The sequence below is a fragment of the Condylura cristata genome, unplaced genomic scaffold, assembly GCF_000260355.1.
Source record: "Condylura cristata isolate star-nosed mole 26May11 unplaced genomic scaffold, ConCri1.0 scaffold00014, whole genome shotgun sequence".
NCBI classification, from domain to species: domain Eukaryota; kingdom Metazoa; phylum Chordata; class Mammalia; order Eulipotyphla; family Talpidae; genus Condylura; species Condylura cristata.
The window spans coordinates 50,909,594-50,933,735 of NW_004567115.1; positions in this window are offsets into that span (position 1 = coordinate 50,909,594).

The following is a 24,142-nucleotide window of genomic DNA, read 5'->3' on the forward strand; positions in this document are numbered from 1 at the left end:
GTCCATTTTCATTTAAAGAGTTCAGACCTAGGCACGTCTCGCGGCGTGGACGGCCTGACGGGGAGGTGAGCAAACCCGACGCCGTGGTCCCCACACCTGTTTACAGCTCCAGCGTGGGCTTCTCTAATTCCCGTGCTAAAACACCCCCTTTCAGGAACAGGGGCTGCTCCTGCAGGGGCAAGGTGCTGACGCAGAAATCTCCAGAACTTTAAGTCCTTTTCATTGTGCTCCTTGGCATCACAGAAATTCAGCACACTAGGTCGTCCCCGACTTTGAAGAGCCTGGACCCCCCAGGGAGCCAGCTAGCGTTCAGTGCGGCCTCAAATTTGGAGGTGCATCGTCCTCGGGGGGCAACTTCTCTTTGCCTGAGGCCAGTCACAGAGCAGCTGCACGCCTTCTCTCAGGAGACAGTGGGGTCTGTGGAGAGGTCCCTTGCCCCCCTGCCCTCCCCCATACTGCAGTCACTCTGCCCAGTGCCCTTCTCTTCCCGGGTGACTCACAGCAAGTGTTCAGGGTTCAGGGAAACGAACACAGGAGAAACGAATGCAGACGCCTCGGGAAACATCGTTCTGCTTTGGCTTAGTGAGACGCGCACCGGAAGCGATGACGACCAGGCCGGGCCCTGCCAAGTAAAAGACTCAGCTGTCACTCTGTGCTCCCAGCAGTCTTCACCGTGTAAGGGTCCAACCAATATCTTCCTGTAGGTTTTTATTTAGCAGGCATTTTGTCCGTCGTAAATGTGTGTAGCACAGACACACACACACACACAGGAAAGCGTCATTCAGTTCCCTGAGCTCATCCCTGTGTCTTTCACAGCAGCGTCCCGAGACAGGTTCTCTAGTGATTGCTCCCCCAGCACAATCCTGTCTTTTCACACTCGTTCTATGACTTACGGTTGCTGGTTTGCAACTGTATTCTGAGTTCCGCAAGGCTCAAGGGGACTTCATCTCCTCCTTCTGGTTGTCCACTACCAGTGACAGGGCTCTCGTGGCTCCCAGTTGGCTTCCAGGGGAGAGCACCCAGTCAGCTGGGAAAGCGGGGTATTGCCCAAGTGAGGCAGCCAGGTCTCTGGAAGCAAAGTGGGCCGCTTGGCTGGCCCACACCCCGCTGGCCCTCTCCTGGCCCTGCGGGGCCCGCGGCACACACCGCCCCCCCCACTCTGCGCCCCCCCCCCCGATGCTCCCCCTGAACAGAGGCACCAAATCTGAGATCCGAGGTCTCCAGTGTCAGTCTCTGCAGACGCAGGAAATTGATCATGAAGCACCCACAAGCCGCTTTCACCTCCCTTTCCTCCGGGGCCCCTCCCCGCCTCCTTCCCGTCCCAACATACCAGTACACTGCCGTTTTCCACATTGGAAGGACAAACTAGTGTGTGGTATTGTGCCCTAGGGTCACCTTCCTGTAAGTATTGACAGCGACAAATTACGGTCCTTAGAGTAGCTGATGTAGACACTACTTTCTAGAAGAGAATTAAATCTCAACGTTACGTTTAAAGGGATCCTAATTCTGCAGGTATCTTTCTCTGAGTGGCTGAATGTGACTATTGCATTAGGGTAAATGAATTAAGAAGTGCAAGTGGGATTTACTGTATGTTAGAAAGGAGTTTTGCAGCCGAGACTGCCTTGAATAAAATGTGTTTGCACTGAAAAAAAAAATTTAAATGACTTGGTCTCCGGTTGCTGTAAAGGTCATCCAAGATGGATGTTCTGTTTATATTGTATAGTATTTCATATGAAATAATTACAATTCATGAAATGTCTTCCCTAATGTTACTGATTTATAACAGCACATTTGTAACATGGTTTTTATCGTGTCGTATACCACATTGTAAATGATGATTACTTGTCATGCTTAGTATAATAACTTAAAAGAAAAAAAGCACAGGGATCTTTGTAAGTCTATATTTGAAAGTCCCTCCATACGGTAATATTGTGTTCATGTTGTTTATGTAGTGTTGTGTGAAATATCCATTTTGGATTGTGTTACTTTTTAAGATATTAAATAACATTTGGTTATATGTCTAAGTGGATTTCTTTTTGGTGCTTGAGAGGGAATACATGAGATCAATTTATTTCTCTCCTCCATGAACATGATTTCATAACAAATTTTTATTGTGTAATCGTTATTAGAGGTTTTGCAATAAAACAGCTAAATGTGGAAATTTCTTACCAAAAGCTGTTTCAGGAAGGCTGGGAAAATCATATTTTTTTGCTAGCTATTCAAATTTCACTCCAATGAGCCTTCGGGGTAGATATAGTTCAGTTTCCATTATGAAATTATAAAATGATATGGGCTTAGGGGTTGTGTTTTGTGAGCATTCATATCACAACTTTTCCCCCAAAATGAACGTGACCCCTCCTCAGTAACCCTCAGAAGCTATTCTTTGCAGTGGGGTGCTTATACAAGCCTAGAATGGGGTACATTCACAAGTCTAGGATGGGGTGCTCACACAAGTCTAGGATGGGGTGCTCACACAAGTCTAGGATGGGGTGCTCACACAAGTCTAGGATGGGGTGCTCACACAAGACTGGCATGGGGTGCTCGCACAAGTCTGCAATGGGGTGCTCATACAAGTCTGGAATGGGGTGCTCGCACAAGTCTGCAATGGGGTGCTCGCACAAGTCTGCAATGGGGTGCTCATACAAGTCTGGAATGGGGTGCTCGCACAAGTCTGCAATGGGGTGCTCGCACAAGTCTGGAGTGTCTGCATGTCTTCATCTTTAGAATCTCCTACTTCTGACATTTTCTGGTGGAAGTCACCTTGGTTTATAACATGTCATTTTCAGGGGTTCATTTGACTCTCCTTATTGGTGGCAAGTCTGTCCTTGAAAGGGCTCTGCTATCAAATGCATAATTTCATTGAAAGGAGGAAATGACATTTTTTAAAAATTTAAAAACAATACAGGCATAGTGAGTTGAGCCTGATTTTTCTGATTCACGTAACAGCCAAAATAGATGTCCAGGGTGGAAAGTGACAGCATCATGTGGACAAGCACAGATCCCCCGGGGAATGTCTTTGGGGAACAAGTCTTACTTTCATTGTTCAAGTTTGTCGATATCATTTGAATGTATCTCAATCTATGGACAATTCATTCTTTGAAGCTGAAGTTAGAACAAGAACCCTGGAAGCCTATGGTGAGTTTTGGCTCCAGCACTAAGGGAATGTAGCTGTCTGCTGCTTTCAGAAGAATCTCGTCATTGCCCTTGGCCCATGGAGGAAACCGGGTGACTTAAGACGAAGGCAGGAGGCAAGCAGAGCACCGCCTCCTTGGGGAGAATGGTCACAGTTCATAAAGCCCCTTACTTTCCCAAGGCAACGGCATGGCTTTAACTTATTTTTAAGAGCTTGGAATGGCCGGATTTTTTTTCCTCTGTAAAGAAAATCCAAGCCAAGTTCTCAATATTTACCCCCTGCCCTGTTACAGCTGTGCAACCGAGAGCCACTGAATAATAAAAAGAAGTTATTCAGCTGACTTTAATAATTTATTTCACTGTGAAATCCTAACCCCACTGCGGGAATACTGAGACCGGTGCTCCCTCCCCTCTGTGGGCCCGTCGCTCCAGACTTTTCCTGTAAAGCAGTCAGTCGTGTTCCACATCGGGGAGGTGCACGGTGATGCCTGGGCATTTCAGGGTGAGCTGGGGCAGCTGCGCCCAAGATGGGCCGAGTAGGCTGTGGTGACTCCTCATAAAAAAATGGTAGTGTGAGTGTGACGTTAAGCGTAGGGGGGGGGGGAAGCAACATGCGCTAAGTGGGTTGAGGCAAAGGAGGAATTCAAAGGACAAACTGAGCCCTCGGTGTTCAAGGGCGGGCAATGTCTCGCCCCCTCAGTCAGGTCTAGGTCTTCGGGGCTGGAGTGGATGAGAGTGAATGTTCTTACCTCTGGCCGATATGGGCTTGTCTGGGTGGCCGTGCAGCTATGGCACTTCACCCCCCCAATTCTGCTGAACATGTCCCCCCAGGTCATCTTCCCTCCCACGGCTTTTCATTTCTCTCACTTGTGGCCTTATTCTTTTCTTGACACAAAACCAAGAATTTTTACTTTTCAGTTGGTTGCAATGCTTTCTTGTCTGCTGATGTTTGGACACATGCTGCTCTCGATTATTGATACTGCAGTCGGTTGGCAGTAGGTTACAGCTTGCCTTTCTGCTGCTGTGCCCTCTGTCTTTGGGTCCCCTCACTGCAGACAATGATGACCGTCACCCACTGGATTTCCCTTTGCACTAAGACCCTAATATTCTCCAACCTTGTGTGGAAATCTATCGCCAGCGGATGCATCAAAATTCTCATAGATCACTAGTAACGGTCAAATAGATAAAGACGTAGATGAGTGATAGAGGATAGACGAGTGATAGATGATAAGTAGAAAACAGATAGACAGACAGACAGACAGACAGACAGACAGACAGACAGACAGACAGATAGATAGATAGATAGATAGATAGATAGATAGACCGATGATAGATGCTAAACTTCTGGTGATTACAATAGACCGAAGATCTCTGTATTCTCTGTACGTGCCAGAGAAACAAAAGGAGTCATGCACAAAACTATTGCTTGATATCGGTGTGCCTCCTTTAAATGATGTGCTGAGAATTTATCTTGAGAAATTGTATTTAAACCTTTTGATATCTGTGCTTCAAGCCAGCGGCTGTCTTTCTTTACAATAACATTTGCAGGGAAGATTTCCCCATGAAAGTTGCTTTCATGAAAGTTAACAACAGCTGATGGGCTCTAGCATTAAAATCTCCCTCTTGAGACCTTTCCCCATTCCCTCCCCCTCCATCAGATTGCAAACGTGTCACTGTGTTTCCCCTGCCACAGAGCTTCCCTTGACCTGTTATTGCTGACAAGCCATGTGGCAGGGTACACATCTCCAATAGCTACATCATTTGACGCAGTTCATAAGAACACCTGTGTGGGAGGTCGAGGGTCACTGTTGAGACTAGAGACTTTCTAGATTCTGGGATAGACACAACCTTGGATGTGGAGACTTAGAATCACCCACTTCGCTATGGAACCCTGGTGTCTTACTGGAGATGATGCTAGAACAAAGCACCCGGTGCCTGGCGCGGCTGCAGCTAGTCTGGAGTCTTCTTTCTGGGTCCTCTCCGGTAACAGGGCAGGGAGATTGAGTGCAGGATCTTGAGGGCCTGAGGACAGGTGTGTGTCTCAGTAGCTACACAGGGAGCCTTCTGCGTCTCTAGCAGTTTAAATGTGAATTCCCACCGATGTGTCCCACTTCTGGCTATGACCACATAGACCACGCTGGCCTCCCTGCCCAGCCCAACCTGTTCCCTACCACCCACCATGCCCACCCGACTGTTCAGTCACTGTGATTACACCTCATAGTCCATCCACTGATTCCCATCAAATGATGGATAAATGCGATTAAACATGAAAAATGCAAGTTTCTGAACTTACCCTAAGAAGGTGGCTACTTAATGGACAGAACAATAAAGACCACCCACTTACTTATAGACTTAGGGTCCTAGTGGGCTCTTGCAAAGATTGTGTGAAGGTTCAGAGGGAAAGGAGCAGACTTACTGTGTGTCTGCCTCGCTCAGCACTGTCGCCTGGGAGAGGAAGGGGTGTGGGGCTCGCGGGCTTGCCCGGTGGTCTGCCAAGCCAGGCTTCCTTCTCTGCCCCCCTGAATGTTAACCAGACTGCGAGGTGGGGACCCTGGGCCTTCTATTCCCTGAGGGACCCTCCCCAGAGCCTGACCTCTGCCTCCTTCCAGGACACCTTGTATTGCTGCAGGTTTGTGTTCTCTGCTCTGCCCCAGACCCAGCCCAGGCCCTCCGGCAAACCACCCAAGCCCCTGTGCGGCCATGGGCGGGGCTCTGTGGGGCCTTCTCCTCGGGTTTCTTCCCTCCTGGCCCCTGGGGGCCCGAAGCGCTTCCGGAGCCTCCGCTCTGCAAGAAATGGACTCTGCAGCTCGAGCAGCATTTCAGAGGTGTCGCGTCCTAGCTCCTCCGAGCAGCCTCGGCCCCGCTGGCCGGCTGTCGCTGCCGCTGGGCTGCCGCTGGGCTGCTGCGTCTTCAAGCGCGCGGTGCTGACCGAGCGGCCCAGGTGAGTGTGCTCCTGCCGGTGGCTGGGGGTGCACTAGTCCATCCGTGGGGGAGGAGGGAGGCTGCGGGCTGCAGGGCTGGGGGGGCTCCCCCAAAGTGGTCGGAGTATTTATGACACGGTCACAGCGTGTTTCCTTTTAGCCCTATCTTAAATCTAAAGACAGCGCACTATTGTTTATGCAAACTTTCCACATAAGTATAACAAGAAATTGACTTTCTTGCTTGATTTTGGGTCCCCCTATCTCAGCCATATGTCTTTCTTTCTGGTTCTTGTCATCTCTCCCTCCAAACGCCAGCCCCTTCTCTTTCTGCATCTGTGATTTTGACTCAAGCTAATTTTTCATTTTAATGTGCTCGTTTCTCTCCCCCGGCCCTGTCACACAGTTCTAAAACAAGTCCCTGACTGTGCTTTCTTGGTAACATTTTTCAGATACTCTCCCAAAGTGTCCCAGCTCGGACAAACTCATTTTGTAGCAGGAATTGTGGCAATGCTAGAAAATGAAACAGGGACTTGTGTGAACAAAAACTTGCTGTTATACCCAACAGATGAAGGTTAGATGCTGGGATGCTGGGTGGATGGACAGATAGACAGTAAGAGATACACAGACAGACAGAGATACACAGACGGACGATGGACAGATGTACAGACGGCTGGACGGACAGACGGCTGGAGCGACGGGCAGTAGATGTGCAGATGGGAAGGGGATGGGAGGAGCAGAAGGTAAGCCCGGGAAAGAAGCAGCAGTCACTTGTGCTCATCAGAAGGGTGTGGACAGAATTGTTTTGAATGGCCAGCGGCCTTCTCCGGTGATGAGGTGAACGCCGGGAAGAAGGCTTCCTGGCCTGGCTGGAGGCAGTTCCCGTCCAGCCGTCCCTGCCCAAAAGGAGACAGCCTGGCCCACGGCTGTGCACCAGCCTCGCCAGCGAATTGTCCCAAAAGCCCGCGTCATGCGGCGCAGGAAAGCCTGTTCCATCCTGCCCATGGTTCTGCCCTCTTGGCCGATAGTGAGCTTCCCGAGAGGGGCAGCTTGTGCCTCCTTAAGCTTATTTGCATGAAAAGGAAAGAGGGGAACGCACCTTGTCTATTCTCCTGGACAGACTGAGGTATTTCTCAAGTGGTCAGTGGGCGAGTGGGGTGTGAGGGTGGGGAGCAGGCGCTGGGGCAGGGTGGTCTTTGCCAAAGTGGCAGATCCGAACTAGTCACCTGGCAGTCATTTCCTCATTTTAAGTTTGGAAGCTAAATAAAAAGCCTAGGAGGTAGAGATCGATGCTTTCAAGAACCATCTAAGTGGAATCATATGGCTGTGGTGCTGACGTACTCTAACTGGGCATTTTTTCAAAAGATTTATTTATTTATGCACACAGAACTGGGGTGCAGGCCAGAGGTGCGGAGTAAGAGGACTCACCAGAGACAGAGTGTGGAGCAGAACAGGCAGATCGACTGAAATCCACTGCTGAGGGGAACAGCGGGGAGACAGGAGTGGTCTGCTGCGCTCTGGGGGTCACCTCCCTCGGCGGGGATCAAACTCATGCTGAAGCAGCTGCCTCTGGCTTCGTCGAGCTGCGTTCAACCCGTTGCACCACCAGGGAAGGCCTAACTGGGCATTATATTAGCCACCCTAGGGAAGCGTTATTATCAGTATTTTTAAAACTGATATTGGAAAAGGAACGCACCCGTATCCTTGAAAGTAACTACTTTGAGTCAAGTCAGGGTAGCCTTCTAAAACTGAAATCCGAGGCCATCTCCAGTCATGTCTGAACAGCTGACCCGTATCCCGCTGTGTGTTCCAGGGGATTTAACGGGCCCCCCGGCGTTCACACCTACAGACAATGGGGTGTGTTACACAGATAGGAGGGGGCTGTTCTTAGGTGGGGAACAGAAAAATACAGGCACCTCTGGTTTTAGTTCCCACTGATATTAACACTGGCAAGTGTTTTATTAAAGAGAAAAGTATGTTTATTATAAGAATCAGAAGACGACAGGCCAGGACAGAGGAAACACCAAGAAGCAGCCTCATCGTAGCATCCAAAGATGACCCCAAGCGTCTCACTGTGTCCTGATTTTACGTCCTCCTCACATTTTATGTGTCCTGAAGCAAAAGTGCTACCCTACGGTCCAAACTCTTCCGTGACCTGCCTTTTTCCAGTGTTCACAACCATTTCTCAGGGCTTTAAATATCCTTCTGCGCGAATAGCAACGTGGTGGTTTGGTGGTTCGCTTCTCGAATCTTGTCCCCTCTGTCCCTCATACACCCACCCTGATTTAAGCACGTCCCTGATGCTGAATTTTCAGGCTGCAACGAACATCCTTGAAGAAACCTGAACTTTCCTGGAATTAGAATTGCTACTCAGAAGCTACAGGTACCCTGAAGGCTTTCACTGTGTCCTGTCAAGCTTCCAGCAGCGTTTACCCTGCAATTATTTTCTAACACGTCATGTAATGGTCACTTTCATTTGGTGCTTTTGCAACTGAGTTCATTCTTCCCCCATCTAGATTCCAGGGTTGGGTTCAACTTCCTGTGCTAGAAAGATACTCGGCTTGCAGGGGCCAGGCATTAGCAGCTCGGCTATCACACACCTCTGAACTAAGTTTTATCAACAATACGGTAAAGGGTTTCTTAAGTTTTGTGCCTCTGAAGACATCGGGGAGACTGAGTTAGTTTTTTCTGAGGATAAATATTTCGGGAAGCAGGGACTATGTGGCTTATATGCCGTTTTACCTGCTGGCCAGCAACAACATATTCCAAAAATTGTTTCCACCTTCTCACTTTCAAGCAGGCAAGCACAGTGCCTGCCAGACTTGGTCCCCGGTGAGGCAGGGAAATATTTACAATCCGATTCAGGCATTCTGGTCCTCCCTGGATGTGTTGGAAGAAAGCACTTCTAATTCGCTGGGGGATGCAAGCCCTCTTAGTGGGTGTCTTCTCTTTGAGCACAGAGTGAAAGTTGCTTGGAGGCTACTGGGCAGTATTAGCTCTGTTGGTGCCATAAGATTCCCGAGATGCAACAGGTTTTCAGACTTATTGTTCTCCCTGTAATGAAGAAACTCAAGGATGCTTCAGCCTAGAGGAGCCTTTTCTCTGACATCTTTCTCTCAAGGTAACAGTGCAGCTACAGTTTGTTTGGAATGTACTGGCTTATTAATGGGAGCTTTTGTACAAATGTGGTTATCAGAAAAAAAGGATGATATATAGTTAAGAACAGCTGCTGCAAATCACAAACTTCATAAATAGTTTCTTTCCACTCCCCCACCCAGAGTTGTAACAGTCAGCAGAAAATTAAAACCCCATGGAATGATAAATAGTTGAAAAAATATTTCTCCCCAGTATTTTGAATGTTGACGTGCAATGCAGCGTACTTCCACTGAACCAGAAATCGTCTGTAATAAAAGAATATTGGGGGAAAATGTTTAGATTCTCACTGAATTCTAGAACTGGGAAGTGATACGCTGGGTTCACTGTTAAAGGCAAGTGAGTATATGTCATAAGCTTCAGTAAAATAAAAAGGTTTGGTCCCTTGCCCCCCATAAACAGTTACAATTTTAACACATAAAAGCTGGAGATCTTTCCTCCGAATTTAAAGTAATCATCAAATGAAATTCTTGGCAAGAAATAAATGATGGTTTTCCAAAACTCCTATAAATATTTCATTTTAAAAAGTCATCAGAAAGAAAAGCCCACTTCTTTCAACTGTTTTTTTGACTTTAAGCCATCTTTTCCAGCTACATGAGGAACAAAGGGTATTGTTTCTGGTAATCACGCTGAGGCCTTTTCTGGTTTTTCGTCACCTACTTAGGTGTGAGATCGGCCACCTCCCGGGTGCTCTGAACCCATAGCTCCCTTCCTTAGAAAAAGAAATCAAGGCATCCGGATATAATTTCAGAATTTTCCAAAACCTATTGAGACAGAGGTGAGCCCTCATGATCAACCCGGCCAGTGAATTCATTATCCCTTCTAGACGCTTCTGTTTGAAACAACTTTTTCCTTAGAGGTTAACTGGTGGTCAAGCAACCCTGTAGATGACTCTGCAAAGGGACAGGGACTGAGTCTAGAAAATGCAGCTTCGTTCTTATTCTTATTCTTATTCTAGCTGACCTAGTGCCCAAGTCCTCGAGAGCTGACCTCTCCTTGGGAGTGGATGCCCCGCCAAGGAGCGTGTCTGCCGCGCCAGGACTCTTCCTGGAACGGCAGGGGCTGCCCGGCCTGGATCAGGAGGGCCCTGAGGATGCCCCCGTGATGCGGCCACGAGCACTTGCCGGGACATCGCCAGCTGCTCACGCCTGGCACAGCACACTGAGAAGCCCGCTGCTCCCTACCGTGGGGTTAGCCAGTGCCCCCATGTTAGATTCATATCCACAAATCATCTCTTCCCTGGTGCAGCAGGAGGCAATGATGAGTCCCAGATGTTTCGGCAAGACTGTCAGCCCCAGAGTAATAGATTACATGGGGAACCAAGAAAGACCCACACCTCCCCCGCCTCCCTGCCCCACCCTCTCCCTTACACACACACACACACACACACACACACACACTTTGCCAAAGGACTCAGGTGCGAAGGTTGCCCAGTTACCTCATTTTATGGACTAACTGGCCCCACATTTCAGGGACCACCACCGGTGCTGAAGGCTGAAAGGCTTCAGGCTGGTGGGAAATACTCCAGCTGTCACCGCTTGGACGTCCCACGGGGCGGAGGGGACCGGGATGAGCACAGAGGGCCCAGCTGTCTCTGTCTCTGCCTCCCCCGTGGGGCACCTCCTGCAACCCGTTCTGGTTTAGAGATACGAGCTGTGGTGGATTTTTCCTACTGGCTTTATCCCTCGGTGCCTTAAAATCACTTGGAAAGGCCACAGAACACCCTAGGAAATTCCAGGGTGTCTCCAAGCTGCCTTAGGAAAGTGAACTTAATGACACTGGAACGTCCTTTCTTCTTCCAGTAGTAGCTCGGAGAGCACTTTTCGCGGATTAGAGGCGCTGTCCCCCCAGAGACATCCATCTCCCTGATTTCATCCAGGAGGGAGGGGCCTGAGATTCATGAGAGTACCTGGCCCTAACTCAAGGTCAAAGCTACCAAGATTGTGAATCCCGGCTACCAATGCAGACCGTCAACCTCTAAAGCCGGCCCTAGGTCCAGGAAGGGCTCCCGGCCTGCTGGCTTGAGTGCTTCTGCACCCCTCGCCCACCCCGAGGGCACTGCCTCACCCCCCCAGAGATGCAGAGAGGTGCACAGACCCAGGGCCAGCACAGCCCCCATCGGGGTCACCCGCGGGGTGGAGAAGAGCCAGGGGAGCGTCTGGGTGGCCGGAGCTCAGGAAAGGCGCCGAAGGCAAGCCTGTCTCTGGCTGCTCCCGGTGCCAACCCTCAGGGACGTGCTGAACGCGTCTTTCTCACAGTCAGGCCTTTCCCACGCAGAAGCCGGAAGAAAACAAGCCCACGCGGGCCGCTTCCTGGGGAGCCTGCACCCCGCTCTTGCTTCCTAGTCTTAGAATCTGTGAGTGCCCTTGCCTCTCCTGTGGCTTTTGTCCTCCGGAGGCGTGTTGATGGTAAGTGGACACTTCTCACCTGTACTTGGGCGTAACCTTCGGAGGAACGAGGCTTCCCGGGGAGAAGGGAGGTGTCTATCAGGACTCCCCGAGCCCGGGGAGCTCGGGGGGCGGTGTCCCGGCCATTGCCAGGGAGCACCCCCAGCCGTTCTCTGCTGGCACCTACTAGCCCCTGTAAAGATGCTGGTCACCCTGCAAGGATACGCGCAGTGACCGGCGGCCTCCCCTTTTCCAGAAGAGGAAATTTGATTTGGAGGCCGGCTGTGGGGTCCGGAGTCACGTGGATAATAAACAGCAGGGTGAGGAGTCAAACACCAGCACACTCACCCCGAAGTCTGCGTCGGGGTCACAGGCCGCAGCGGGCTTTCCACCCACAGAAAGGCTGTGTGTGCACAGCCCGCCTTCAAGTCTGGCCTCCACTGTTTTCCTCTTGAGTCAGTGGGTCACGGGGAATGAGCCCTCAGCTCTTGGGTCTCCAGGGAGGTCGCCAGGGCGGACTTGAGTGACTTGCTCGCCTCCTGCCCTTACGCCTCCAGGAACCATTAATCATCGGCCTGTATCTGTGTCGTCTTTCTGTTGAGTTTCCAATTTTTCGGCCAAGTGGGTCCATAACAACCAGTTCGTGAAAGGCGAGTGTCCAGCGTCTGAGCCCTGGGTCCTGTCCTCTGTCACTGTGGCAGTTACCCGCCCCAGGGCCCAGTGCACACCAGGAGCTGTTCCCCTCAGAAAGGAAAGCTAATGTCAAGGACCCAGCTTGACGGGTCACCGCCGGCCCTCAGCTGTTGCCTGGGTCTGAATCTGCATAGAGCTTCCCTGCAACCTTTTCCTCCAGGTCTGTGATCAGGCTGGCGTGGTGTTTCTTATCTTGTTTTCTGCTCTGTATCTTTTCTAGCTGGGAGGAATCGAAATTTCCTTTGCCTTTCCTTATCTACAGTGAGTTGCTGCGATCCAATACTGTCCACTGGTTTTGATGGCAAACGGTCACTTTCATTCAACAACTCACAGATGGTAGAACTTTGCCTATTATAATTATAATTATCTTTGCCTATTGCAGTGCATCTCTGATTAATTTTTTTTTAAAGATTTATTTATTTGTACATACAGAACTGGGGTACAGGCCAGAGGCTCAGGGGCGGCGAGAGGCCTCACCAGACAGAGCGGGGAGCAGAACAGGCAGATGGACGAAGTACACTGCTGTGGGGAGCAGCGGGCGGGTCAGGAGAGGTCTGCCGCACCATGTGGTCACCTCCGGGGCAGGCGGGAATTGAACTCATGCGGAAGCGGCTTCAGATTCTCAGTGCTGTGCTTTACCCCGCTGCGCCACCAGGGAGGGCCTCTCTGATTAATTTTTAAGACCAGCATATAGGTGAATTATTTTCTGAGTCTTTTTTTTTTTTTTAAAGATTTACTTATTTGTGCATACAGAACTGAGGTACAGGCCAGAGGCGGTGAGAGGCTTCACCAGAGACAGAGTGGGGAGCAGAACAGGCAGATTGACGAAGTCCACTGCTGAGGGGAGCAGCGGGCGGGTCAGGAGAGGTCTGCCGTGCCCTGTGGCCACCTCCAGGGCAGGCGGGAATCGAACTCATGCAGAAGTGACTTTAGCTTCTCAGTGCTGTGCTGCGCCACCAGGGAGGGCCTATTTTCTGAGTCCTTTAACGTACAAAATAGTTTTTCTGATGCCTTCACGAAAGGAAAAAAATAACTTCTCAACTGAGTCTATCACCCCCAACATCTGTCATTATTGTCTTATTTCTTTTGGCACAATACATCATATAACAGTGAAAAACAACCCAAGGTAATTGACTAGTCCAGTCTGATTTCCTTCTCTTTTATAACCAAGGAGGCTTAGAATAATTTTGTCATTTGGGGGGTGATTTTTTTTTAAAGATTTATTTATTTGTACATACAGAACTGGGGTACAGGCCAGAGGCTCAGGGGCGGCGAGAAGCTTCACCAGAGACAGAGCGGGGAGCAGAACAGGCAGATTGACGAAGCACACTGCTGAGGGGAGCAGCGGGCGGGTCAGGAGAGGTCTGCCGCGCCATGTGGTCACCTCCCTCCGGGGCAGGCGGGAATCGAACTCATGCGGAAGTGGCTTCAGCTTCTCCGTGCTGTGCTGTAACCCACTGCGCCACCGGGGAGGGCCTGGGGCGTGATTCTTATAAATATTTTTGATTTTTTAATATTTCAACTTACAAGAAGGTTGCAAAGTCAGATTAGTATAATGAACTTTGTGAGAACAGCCCACTCCTGCATTATGCACATGATGTCATTCTCTGGTGTTTTATATTTTTTACATCTTTCTACATTTTGTACATTTGGTCCTCTCGGCTGTCACTCCCGTGGACTTCCCACCACCACCACCCCGCGCCATCACCAGGCTCTTCCCGCCCCAGCTGCAATTCTCTGATTTCTTGGAGAATGCCAGTCTGTATCTATTCAGGTCCCCGTTACCCACTTCATCCTTCCTTCCCGGCGTCCTACTGTTTATCAGGAACTCTCTTTTTAATATATTTTTATTGATTCCAGGGAGTCCATTCATATTTCAGAGTTTGATCTTCAAGTCACTTGAAGGTTCTGCACATTTGGGTTTAATTTTGGGACACTCAGGGAGGAGGGTGTGGTTTGCCGGCAGGTGGAGACTTTAGGAGGGGAAAGGGTAGTTTAGGTTTTCCATAAAGAAACCTCTGACCATCAGCCTTGCGAGGTCGGGGCACTCCATGTACTCACAGTCCACATAACCAATGAACACTGAGAGCTTAATTTACTGGACTTTACAAAAATCCACTTGGCTTCAGCCTCAAGCTTCACTTCCTTCTGCGGGACGGAAGCCGCCACCCATTCCTGCCCCTGCCGAGCCCCCAGGCACCCCACTGTCTTCCTGCTCACGCCCCCTGCACACCTTGCACCTCTCAGATCCTGCTGCAGTCACTCATCTGCAGGTAGCCTGTCTTTCACTCCTTTGACACTGTACGTGAAGAACACACTTAACTTTTTTTTAAATTTTCCTTAATTATAGTTGCATCTCAAGACGGAAACCTCTAAAAGTTTTTTTTTGGTTGTTTTTGTGTTTTGCGGTAGAGCTAACTCTCCATTTTTCTCAGCTGCAAAAATAATGGTTGCTAAAGTCGCTTTTACAATTCTGTTATAAATCACCCCTACTTGTGAGTTGACCTTATATCCCACATGCCTGGGTTTCACCAATTTTCAGCAAGTCCTGTCAGACTTAATGTTGAATGAATCGCTAAACGTTTTTTTCTGAAGGGGCTGATTTATGTCTACCTGCTGCGGGATCTCTCCCGGGTCGCTGTGGAGAACCATTCCCCGCCACCCCACAGCGCCCCCTCGGGGCTGGGCCTGCCTGGAGCTGCCTGTGTGCTCGTTTCAAACGGGCCTGGTTTTCTTTATCACGGCACCCCGATAGGTGTAGCACGTCCCTCCCCATTTTCCGGCCTATGCATCTTGTGTTCTACTGTTTCTGCCGTCTGGGCAAAGGTTGCTGGTATTTTGGATTTCCCTTCGGCATTTTCCCAGAATGCACTTTGATCATGCCACTGAACCCAGAGCTAATTTGGGTCACTGGAATCCTGTCTAGATCGTTTGTGTGAGGCAGATAGACGTTTTATTTTTGCTTAACAAACTCCCTCTTGATGCGGAAGTGCGGAGAAGAAACATACCCACGGCTTAGTGGCTCTTTCAGGGGAGACAGCATCCTAGGGAATTTATATTAATTGCGTGCATCGATTGGATCACACAATCACGTGAAGATCGCTGACTGTCATATTTTTCAAGGTCCAGATGAAGAAAGTGAAGCTAGGGGACACGCCCAGGAGCGGGCACTCTGGACAGACGCTTTTTGTGCCAAGTGGCTTTTAAATGATCCCCCAACACCTGGTTGTTTGTGGAAAACAAACAGAGAGAGAGTTACTTAGGTGGAGAAATAGGAAGAAAGTGAGTAAGTGATTGGTTATCTCAGAGATCGGAAGCTGTGTTGCGGTTTGTTAGGACTTGTAAGTATTTTATAGAAAGAACCTGGCGGAAGACACCCCAGAGCAGAGACTGAGTTCTAAGACGAGGCTGCAGATGCTGGGGCCCTTTCTGAGAGGCACAGAGCCCCCAGGGTCTGAAAACCCCTCGTGTCCTGCAGTGAGGATGCCACGCACTGTCTGCCAGCTTATCTAACCTGTCTGAAGGGCCCTCTGCTCTCGCCCACCGGTGGGCCCTGCGTCCAGCAGATGCACTTACTAGGTAAGAGTCTTAAACCTGCCGGTATTTCAAATACATAACATATTTGTGGATTCGGATTGAAGGCGCATGGGAACACAACATGTTTCATAGAGTTTTGTCTCAGAATTTCTATGCTGAAGTTGTAACCCTCAGCATCGCAGAAGGTGCCTCTTTGGAGTGGACCCTTTAATGAGTAATTAGGGTAAAATGAGGTCAGGTGGGTGGGCCTCGGTTCAGCACGACCACCACTGAGGGAAGACCCCAGAGACAGCAGAGGGGTTCGGCCTGCCCCAGGAGAGAGGTCCAGAGTGCCCGCCCTGCTCACACCCTCCTGGGACTGGCAGCCTCTGGAACTGTGAGGAAAGGTTTGTTTATCCCCCCATCTGTTAGCTAGTGAAATGAGACAGTGGGCTAAGGGGCCTGAATTTGTTTCGGCTGTGCAGTGTTACTCTGTCTTGGCATCTTGGCAGGGCTGCGCATTTTCCTCGGACTTTTTCTGTTTTGCAAGTGCCCAGGCTGAGGGCGGGGCTGTAAGGGGCGGAAGGCCGGCGGGAGGCCCAAGTCTAGCCTGGCCTCACGGGAGGGCGGGGCGCCCTGGTTTCCGATGTATGTATCTGCGGTGATGCTGGTTTTGTGTCTTCTTGACTTCCAAGACCCGCCTCCCCCTCCTTTCTGGGTGTTCCCTTTCAGAGGGAGGATGCTGGCAACAATGGCTTTTCAGTTCCTGTGTTTCCCAATGGGGCTCGGCCAGGGTGCATCTTACCGAAGGCTCGGAAATCCGTTGTGATCTGATACGGCGCGTCACCTAGGTCTCTGCTGTGCTCTGTGAGTTTTCCGTCTGTTAGTGGCAAGCGATTATTAACATAGTCGTTAGATGTAACTCCCTGTGCCCAGGAACCTGGCCGTTGGGGCGTGGCAAGTTCCTGCCTCTTATTTACTCTCGGGTAAGCGGGCACTTTGCCGGGTCATGTGTTCGATGCCATCGTTCGATTACTGTTGAGGAGCAATGAGAGGCAACGTGGTCAGCTGGGGTCCATGGCTACGCTGGCCAGGCAGAGACCTGAGGGTCCAGAACACTGGCCCCCAGCTGCTGGAGACATGGGTTAGTCCTTCAAAGGAGGACAGAATATTTTCATTCACAACCAAGAAAAGGCTTAGACAGGAACTAAGAGAGACCCCCGTTGGGATTCTCCTGCCTGTCTGCAGGAGTGAGCACCATTATAGACTCCAGAACATTCCCTGGTGCAGTCAGCTTTGACAACAAATTGTTTGCTGTCTAGGTCTATCGTTTTTCCTTTAGTTTTGCTACGAAGTTGGGAGAAAGAGCCTTCTGATCAAGCCCGATCGAGAACTGAGAATCTGAATCTGAGCTGGATTCAGAGCAGAAGCTCTAGGCCTTTCAGCTTCTGCAGGGTCTTGCTTCCCTGAGTTCTGCTGCTGAGCCCGGTCAGTGTGGAAGGCTTGTTGCCACGCTCGGGCCCCAGCCTGGACCTGCTGCCTTCTCAGTGACCCCGTTAATGCAGCCACAGTAGGCTGGGGCCGTTACACGCAGCTCCAGAGTGGAAGGCCCTGCTCTGGAAGGCTGAGCTGACCACTCAAAGGAGGCCTCCTATCTGGTTCAAGGCCTGAGCTTGTCCTCAGAGGACCTAGTCACCAACAGGACGTGCCCACCCGTCAGGAGTGTGGCCCAGAGAGCCTGAGTCCCTTTCTCTGTCTTATCTGAGGTGCCCCCTCCAAACTGCACGTTGTCCTTTGAGAGCTGGGCTCTCTCTCTCCCCACGAAACCGCCACCCGCTGGCCCGGGCAGCACAAGGGGGTTTGAGACTGCAAACCACAGCTCACGAGCAGAGCAGCAGTACAGAGGCACCCCACTGAGCCCCGGGGTCCTCCCCTGCCATTCAGGGTGCTGCTGACCGACCCCGACACATCTGAAGGTCAAGAGAAGAGAGGCATCATGACAACGGCTCAGTGAGAGACAGCTGAGGCCACCCAAGGAACTCACCAGGCCTGAGGGTGGTTCTGCGCCCGGCAGGCTCCGCGTTTTGATATTTGAGCTGGTAATCTGAGGATTGAAACCGAGATGCTGTGGCTTTAAAGTGGTCACAGGAATGTTCAAAACAAGTAGCAAATCCGTTTTAATGGTTTTCTACGGGGCAACAGGCAACCTTGCTGCCAGCACCCCGAGCCCTGTGCGCCCCTGGGTCCCAGCTCAGGGTGCCCCGCTGGGAGGGGAAAAACCTTTCTGGAGAGCCGGTGGGCCTGGGTCTTTCCCCCCAGGCTGGGATTCTGCGGTAAACCTGGGGTGGGCGGGGAGCCCGGTTCCCGCCCACAGGGGCAGGCCCCCTTCTCCCCCGGCCAGCAAGTGCCTCCTTCCCCTTTAAGGTGCTGTCACGGCTGAACACACGCCAAGAGGTTTCATGTTCTCGCCCCCTCCACGGGCTCCTTCCTGCCACACCCGCCTTCCTCATGGGCCTGAACTTGCCATTGTCCAGACGTGAGCTGCTGAGCCGAAGACGCCCTGGCATGCCCCATTCAGCGCCCTGGCTCGAGCGCCCCACCAGCCCTGTCCCGCCTGGCTCTGCTCTGCTTGGGGCACGTCACCTGGCACCTTCTGTCATTAAGCTTCCTCCTCCCTCCGCCTCGATTCCATCTCTCGGTCCTGTCAGCGCTGGCTTGTTCAGAAGCGCCGCTCGTATTTTGAAGACGGGTAATTCCAGCGGGCACTGACAGTCTCCGTGCAGGAGTCTGCCTTGGCACCGGTCAAGTCCAAGGCCACAGAGGACACAAGCGCCCGCGGCCGGCAGTCTGGGGGCCGCTCCGGGGTCCTCTCTGCGGGCCGACCGGGGGCGAGCTGGGCTCCTCGCACCTCTGAGTATGTCTTAGCCTGCACCCCGGCTTCCCACGGTCTGGCGTGATGGCCTGCTTCCTGGCTCAAGCTCTGTTCGATGTGGGCAGCGAAATCTGTGCACATGGTATTAAGCCAACATTAGTCAGAGGTGGATTCGTTGTTCTTTATCAGGACGGTGTTTCGTATTCAGAGTTTTCTCCTTTTCCTTTAGATGTAGGAGTTGTCTGGAAGTACCTTGGGTTCTTAAGCACACGCATCTTTAATTTTGTGACTCATTAGTCTATATAAAGTGAATGCCTCTGACTTTCGCTTCTCTAAGGGGGAGACCAGGTCCCTGGCCCTCTGTGGCATGTCTTGCAATTTTAAACTTTTTTCTTCTCCCAAATGATGTGGTTCCCTGACGATAATTTCTGAATTAGCCCTGCCTGGGCCTGTGTTGGTATCTTAGGTATTTAATTGTGAGTGTCACAGGTTCCCGGCATTTCCAGGGCTGGTGTCAGATTAAAGAACACAGCTTGACCTCCTCACGGTGCATGTCCTCTTTGTCACTTTGCCCGCGTGAGCAAAGCAGTTAATGTTCCCTTCTGACGCGGAGCCCGAGCAGCCACGGTCTAGACCTGCAGGGCCGGACCCGCTGTGCGTGAGATGGGGTGGCGCGGAGGAGACCCGGGTCACGCGCTGTGCCCGGGAGGCGGGGGCCACCGTCCCGAAGCAGGCGGCCGGGCTCACGTGGCCACGTCTGCTCAGGCGCTCGCGTTGGGCCGTTCTCGAGGAGGGAGCAGATACCGTGAGCCTCCTTCGGATTAAAAGAGATGACCCAGTGGGGCCCCGAGGCAGAAGTGGTTAAAAGGGGGAGTCGGGCTTGTTGTTGCCCACTTCCTACAAATCACCTCTGGAGCTGGCGGCCGGTTTCGGGGTCAACACCTGTCCACAGGGTCTACGGAAACAAACGTGGCACCAACATACCCTTGCAGCTGCAAAGGACAACGTGGGACGACACGGGTGTCTGGGTCACAGCCGGAAGTTGCCTCACAGTTAAATTTGTCGGCGCTGCCCAGTTTTCCTCCCTTGCCAGGGGTCGGAACGCTCACGGCCCGTCTCTGTTCCAGTTGGGATTTCAACTGCCGATTGAAATAATAGACCAGGACGATGAGCAAGGATTCAGAGTCCAGATCTGAATGTCTGGGAGAAGGTGCACCCCAGCCTGGGGGAGGGCCTGCTACTCACGTCTGCAGGCAACACCTCGGGGCTCTTGCTCCCAGATCGGGGTCTGGGGCGCCGTTTCTCCGCTTGGGTGATGCCGTCCGTCCTGGCAAGCCCTGGGTACCAGACCCGCCTCTCTTCCTGCACTTGCCCACCCAGGGCCACGCCGTGCGCATGCACGTTCTTCGGCGGCACCTGCCTGGCAAGCGCGGGCTTGCGGGCTTTTTCTCGTCAAGGCGCCGTCCAACTGATTACACGTTCCCTTATTAAATCATGTCCTGGTCTCTGCCTTCTGAGATGGCCCAGACTGATGTTAACTGGATTAGAGGTATTCCTAAACTCGTTTCAGCTTATTAAATAAAAGTTTTCTTGGCATCTACACACCCTTCAGATGGCAAGAAGTCAAATGTTTCCTTTGGAGATAGCCAAAGGAGCAGAGCTCAGAGAAGACGTGTAGAAAGGGAAACCGCTTCAAAGCCTCCCGGGGCATTTCTCATTTCACGGGAGCCTGTAGCATACTATTATTTTGTGTGACAGGAAAATTAGCGGCCCATCACTTTTCCTACTGTAAAACATATCAGAGGATGTTGTGCTTTGGACAGTTTTTTTTTTTTTTTAATTAAAGCTTTATTTATTTGTGCACACAGAACTGGGGTACAGGCCAGAGGCACAGGGGCGGTAAGAGAATTCACCAGCGGCAGAGCGGGGAGCAGAACAGGCAGATCTTAGAAGCACACTGCTGAGGGGAGCAGCGGGCGGGTCAGGAGAGGGCTGCCGCGCCCTGTGGGTCACCTGTGGGAAGGGGATCAAACACACCAGAGCGGCTGTGGCTGGCTTGCAGTGCTGCGTCGTAAACTGTTACTCCACCAGGGAGGGTCCTCGACAGGTTTTGTTTTTTTTTTTCTTTAAAAATTATTTATTTATGCATACAAGAACTGGGGTACAGGCCAGAGGTGTGGGGGTGAGAGGATGCACCAGAGTCAGAGCGGGGAGCAGGACACGCGGGTGGACTGAAACACACTGCTGGAGCAGTGGGACAGGAGAGGTCTGCTGGGCCTGCAAACTAGAGGAGCTGTTCCTTTGTTGATCATGCAGGCCCACCGCTTCAGCAACGCTGCAGCCATGTTCCTGACTCACCACATCCAAAAAAGCATAACCTTACTGCAGTTGTGGGCTAACGAGTGTGCAGCTGTGGGCTAACGGGTCTGCAGTTGTGGGCTAACGAGTGTGCAGCTGTGGGCTAACGAGTGTGCAGCTGTGGGCCAACGAGTGTGCAGCTGTGGGCCAACGAGTGTGCTTAAACACGTGTGTTTTAGGGCCTGCGCAGCCCCTCTTGGAGTCAGAGGAGCAGAATCAAGGCAGCAAGTGGGCTTCCAGGCAGACCCGTGGCAGGAGCAAGAGCTGGTTACTCGGCGTGGCTTGGAGAGGCTGCACCTGCCAGCTGAGAGGCCTCGCGAGGGAGCCAGAGACAAGCCCACCAAGAGAACCGGCCATGGCGTCTCTAGCAGTGCCCTGCTCCCGGGCCTCGCCCCGAGGCTGGAATGGTCCGGCCGTGCTTCGGCTGGTGGAGTCTTGGGGTCCCTGTGCATCCCCTCCCCAGTGTCTGAGGCCAAAGAACCTGCGTTCTGCTCCATGAAAGAGCCTGGTGACCCGCACGTACCAGGAGCTGCCGGGGTTGGGTCACGGGAGCCTCATTTTCCCGGTGCTGAGCCCTTAGCCTGTCCCTGGAGCTGTGTCCTGGAAGGCCGGCTCCGAGGGTCCTCCTAGGGCGGCCCCGTGCGTGTGCGTGCAGGGCTGAGCGCACCACAGTTCTCTTGCGTTGGGACAGCCCCCGCGAAGGGCCGCAGTTGGCAGGTCACAGGAAGGTCACAGGCACAAAGCCTCACTTAGCAACTTGCCAGAGTCACTTCTGAGCCAGTGGCCACCCCAGGACCTGCATGAATCTGATTAAGTCCCAAGCCGGGGTTTCTCATTGCTACGCTCTGCTGCTCTGTGGTCTCTTCCTCTCTCTCTTTTGTCATCACTTCTTATGCTTATCGTGGGTGTTGATACAGGGGCTAATGAAGAGCTCCACAGACTGAGAATGTCAGACATAAAGGCAGGACACTGTGTGTTGTGTGTCATCGTTCGCATTTGACAAGGCTCTTAACTCCGCCAGCACAGAACACGCTTGAATTTTTTTTAGTAGTAGAGTTTGCTTCTTCCTCTCTGTTCTGGATGGGTCCCCTTTTCTGGTGTCAGTGATTCCCATTTTGCAGCACACGGCACTCAAAGAGTCATTTCACAAAATAAAAACAGAGTGGGGAGCATGTGGGGGAGTCTGGGAAGACTCGAAAAGGAAATTGGTCGCAGCATCAAGTGAATGTCGTATTTTCTGCTTCGACTAGAAGCTGTAAGCCTGAGTCACCAGCATGTGGGTGAGAGTCTCGAAGGCCGAGACTCCCTGTGTTGTCCCTAGCTGTGTGGCCCTGGCTGACCAGAGACCCAGCATCGCCAGCTCTCCTAGGTGCTGGATCCTGGGGACCTAACGTGCCAGTGGGTGTGTTGGCACACAGAGGCTTGGGAGTTTCAGGGAAGCATTGTTCGTATAGCTGAAGGAGAAGGAAACTTCATTTCAGTTGACGTTTTCTTTTCTACTCTTTAAAATTTTTAATATATTGAGTTATTATCAAAGTGCTGTATCTTCATTTTAGACAAATTGGAAGAGACAGAAAGTCCCAAACTTAGACACGAATAAGACTTGATGTTCATCCTCAGTCCCCTTGTTTATCATTCTGACATCACAGAAGGAGTTTCCAAGTAGACAGAACATCCCAGGCAGAGCCTCCCGAGGGGCTAACTTCTCCTTCTATCAGCCCTGCTCCCCATAGATGTGGGGGTGGGGGGGGCTGGGGTGCCGCCGCCTCCCTTGCTTGGCTCTTGTGGTTTAATCCTTCCTCTCTGGATTCCCACATCTGCGTTTCCAGCCTGACGTCAGTTCTGTGCAACTAATCTTCGACAGAAGAATTAATGTCCCCTCCACTTTTCATTCTCTTCGTTGCCCAAATGCAGTTCCTGTCACCAAGTCACACCCTTGGGCACCCTCTTGCTGGTGACCCTGCTTCTAGTGCCTTCTTCTAATCCATCCTTCATGCTGGGATTTGTTCACATTTTCTAAAGAATGCCTTTAACCTTGCCCTTCCCCATGTATGTCTTTGATGCCTTTTGGGTAATGTACTAATATTTTTTAAAGATTTATTTATTTATGCACACAGAACTGGGGTGTAGGCCAGAGGTGCAGGGGTTGGTGAGAGGATTCATCAGAGACAGAGTGGGGAGCAGGACAGGCAGACTGATAAAGTACACTGCTGAGGGGAGCAGCAGGTGGGTCAGGAGAGATCTGCTGCACCCTGTGGATCACCTCCGGGGTGGGGATCAAACTCATGCTGAAGTGGCTTTAGTTTTTTAGTGCTGTGCTGTAACCCACTGCACCCCCAGAGAAGGCCCTGCACTAATATATTAACCTGGAAATCAAAATACTTGCAACCTTGCCTTTGTTTACCTGATCAACATGACTTTCCCATGACAATGTTTACTGGAAGTCCAGGCACTTTCCTGCAGTTCCTGATCTCCCTTACTGTCAGAGTGGGCCTAGGTGGCTGAGTTCTCACTACAAGGATGTGGACAGAAATAAGGCCTGACACTTCTAGGCCTGTGGCTCTTGGTGTCTTTACATATTTCATGGTGTCTTCAGAAGCCACACGTTTCAGAAAGTGCTTCTGCAAAATGGTGAGCCTCATCAGCCTGGGTCCCTGAGTGACTGTGTGGAGTCGACCCTCTACTGGCCCATGTTGGATGCATAATGTGAGCAAGAAATAAGTTTAGTGTTAAGTCTTTCAGAGTTTAGACGAGTTATTATAGCATTGCCCCTGCCGCTCTGGTAAATACCCATGAGGTATATTCAGATTCCTCAGGATTTATCTGCTTCTGACCAAGGAGAGAGAGAAAGTAGAGAAATACCCTCACATCTTTTTTCCAGATGACCTGTGTGAGAACCCCAGATGCTGAGATTTCACCAATCATTAATAGTTCAGAATAAAAACTGAAAGCTTGACGTAAGTGACCAAGTTATAATTTTGCTAAGAAAAGGCTTTTGAAAAATTCCTGTCTTCTGCTATCACAATCACTTCATGAAAGGAAGGCCATGCAACACCGCAAAGCTCCTCTCCCGGGGTGACCCCACAGTCAGAATTCAGGGCAGCTTTATAAAT